The 3,482-nt window shown below is 46.3% G+C and overlaps 1 pseudogene; it reads right to left on the reverse strand.

The window, feature by feature from the left end:
- LOC112078752 (plexin-A4-like) overlaps positions 1 to 3,482 on the reverse strand; it is a 17,327-nt pseudogene that overhangs the window by 12,174 nt on the left and 1,671 nt on the right.

A 3,482-nucleotide genomic window follows, 5' to 3' on the forward strand; every position in this document is an offset into this window, starting at 1 on the left:
GTAGGCGCAGTTACTAGATCTAGCACGCTGACACCTCAGCTATCTTCTGAAAGAGGTGTGGAGGACGTAGGCAGTTACTAGGCATCTCAAGGCGTGCACCACCTCAGAGCTATCTCCTGAAGATGATGTGGAGGATAGCGCAGTTACTGGATCCTCAACACGCTGACACACCTACGCTATTTGAAGATTGGTGTGGAGGAGTAGGCAGTTACTAGGTCCTACCCCAGCGGCACACCTCAAGCATCTCTGAAAGATGGTGCGCTGCGTAGGAGTAGGCAGTACTAGGATCCTACCACGCTGCACACCTCAGCTATCTTGAAGTGGTGTGGAGGACGTAGGCAGTTACTAGGATCCTACCACGCTGCACACCACAGCTACTCTGAAGAATGGTGTGGTAGGACACGTTAGGCAGTTACTAGATCTACACCGAGCTGCACACTCGAGCTATCTCTGAGCATGGTGGTGGTAGGCACGTAGGCAGTTACTAGGATCCCTACCAACGCTGCACATCCCAGCTATTCTCTGAAGATGGTGTGTGAGGAAGTAGGCAGTTACTAGATCACCCAGCTGATCACCTCGAGCTTCGTCTGAGATTGAGTAGATGAGTAGGAGGCAGTTACTAGGATCCTACACGGCGGCACACCTCAGCTTATCTACTATAGATAGAGGGTAGGACGTAGGCAATTACTAGACTTAGCAGATGCACACCTCAGCCCTATCTCTCGAAGATGGCTCAGTGGTAGGACGTAAGCAGTTATTCAGGATCACCTACGAGCGGCCCCCTCAAGACCTAGTGCTCTGAAGATGGTGTAGGTAGAGATGGATTCTGGGATCCTACCACTCGCTGCACACGTCAGCTATCTCATGAAAGACTGGTGGGGGACGTAGGCAGTTACTAGGATCACCATAACGCGGACCACCGTCACTATTCTGGAAGTGGGTGTGGAGGAGTAGGCAGTTTAGAGCTCACCACGCCGCACCCTCAGCTATGCTCTGAAGATGGGTAGTGGTAGACGTAAGGCCAGTCGTGGATTAACTAAGGTGTCTACAGCTGCTCAACTCATTGCTGTGTGCTCAATGACAATTGAAGGGTCACCTGGATTGTCATTGTGTGGCGACTATGCTCGGTTCAACATGCAGAGGTGGTTTCGGCAGGGTTCCGGGCCCATCCGTCGATTCTGTGCTACTAAGACCCATGCTCTCTTTACCTATGAAGGAATATTTGTTCCGCAATGGAGGTGGGCGTCAACATCCATACGCATTCGCACTCTCGTCTGCGATCGGAGATGCAGATTGTCAAGACTCGAATAAAACAGGGACCTAACTGTTCCGGGCCTTGGAATCACCATGTCCGAAACACAGCGCATAAATATAATTCTCAGTCTGGTTTGTCCTTAGTGTGTGAACAATGAGGACCGTATACTAGTGAATGTGAGGTGAGGACCTATCTAATTTGGAAATGCTCTCCTAGACGGGCTAATTTTAGTGGGATTATTGTTACGGGGTTTAGAATGAATAAGAAACTTATGCGTGCTAATTGTTCATATTCTGATGTTTCACTTATTAATCTTTAATCGTATTTTGATTGTTGATCTTAAAGTTATATTCTAACTGAGTGATTTCATGCTATCTTTAAATGGGACACTTGAAATTCTAGAGTTATCGTGTACAGATAATCTGTATATTATATTTTTGCATAATGATTGTAGAAATTCCATAGAACTATTTGCACACTCAGTTGAAGTCGATAGTCTCGACTGTAAATTTATCAGGGATTTCGGTGTCAGTTTGTTGGGGTTGGGTAATATTAAGTGTTATTGGCCTAAAGTTTAAAATACTACTATATTTGTCACGTATAATAATAATGTCGTTTTGGATAGATTAAACCACACGTTCTCCATTACATTTGACATGGTACAGTATAAGTTGGTTGTGTGGTGAGGTATGTTTACATAAAATAACGTCACCTCATGAGACGAACAGTTTTGAAGTGAAACGATCTGAGTCTGCCATTAACACACGTGACATATTTACGGTTTTGTGACTAAGAAGTTCCTGTAGAAAGATAGAATCAACAGTTGATACAACAAAAGACTGTCATACCATAATCCATCATGACGAGATAGATAAGGATAGATAGATAGATAGTCACTGTTAGATAAGCATCTTGAATATTCTTCTTTTATGTATGCGAATCGTGGTCTGTGGGTAATATGCTGCGCGGCGAGGGAGAAGGAAAAGGCATTTGAAGAGCAGAAGTACTGTAAACACTCAAGCCAGGTAGAGTACATCTTCACAGACAACTACATATCAAAGCTAGTTAGAGTGTTTGAGACTCTCCCATTCAACAGCAGCATATCATATTAGCATATCATTCAGCATAGAAACCCTTTCACTGAGAGTCTTTCATTTCATACCAACCATTGTTCCAGAACGGAATGACACATAATAGTATTGCTGAGGGAAGCTGGAATTTAGAGAGGGCATTTCAACTCATCAAGGCTCTGTGCACATGTACAATGAGAGACATATCCTTGGGCATGGAGGACTGGTTCCAGACAGTGTACTGTAGGTACTAGCTCAATAGTACTGATTACTAGAAATGAGGAACCTGTATTGAGATTCTACAGTCACTGGCTCTCCAGACAGACCTGAGATAGAGTTGTGCATCTTCTCACTTTCACAAATAACTTCAAATATGTCTCTGACCAACTCTCTCGCTATCTCTCTCCGAATGATCCTCTTGACCGTAAGCAGTRAGGKTTCAAGACGGGTCACTCAAATGCGACTGCTCTTCTCTGTGTCATGGAGGCACTCCYCACTGCCAAAGCTGACTCTCTCTCCTCTGTCCTCATCCTCCTAGATGTATCCTCTGCCTTCGACACCGTGCACCATCAGATCCTCCTCTCCAGCCTCTCAGGGCTGGGTGTCTCAGGCTCCTTTAAACCTCTGTTCTCAATCTTTCCTAGATCATACTATACCGCGGCATGCTTCGACACTTGTGACACATCAGAATCCTTCTCTCCCCCCTCCTTCCAGGGCCTGGGGCGGTCTCAGAACCAACAGACTGCCTCACCTAAAACAATACCCCTTATGCATCTATGTGGCCCGATTGGGATGCGGGTTGTCTCAGGTTCTCTTATCAGATACTCTCCTCCCACCCTCTCAGGGCTGGGGTCTCAGGCTCTATCAGATAACCTCTCATGCTGAAGAAGTACTAGTTGGAAGCCGCAAACTTGATTTTTATTTTGTAAAGTGGGCTCCTAAAGAGGGGCTCCCCGGAGGTAGTGGGCAGCGGGTCTAAGGCACTGGGCATCGGTGCTAGAGGCTAACTTACAGACCCTGGGTTTGATATCCTGCTGTATAACCGGCCGTTGATTGGGAAGTCCGCACAATTGGGGCTCAGCCGTCGTGCTCGGGAATTAGGGGTTTAGGCCCGGGGTAGGCCGTCAATGTAATAGCTACGGAGGCACTGGTCTCTC

This window comes from Salvelinus sp. IW2-2015, unplaced genomic scaffold (genome assembly GCF_002910315.2).
Source record: "Salvelinus sp. IW2-2015 unplaced genomic scaffold, ASM291031v2 Un_scaffold6190, whole genome shotgun sequence".
In the NCBI taxonomy this organism is placed as follows: domain Eukaryota; kingdom Metazoa; phylum Chordata; class Actinopteri; order Salmoniformes; family Salmonidae; genus Salvelinus; species Salvelinus sp. IW2-2015.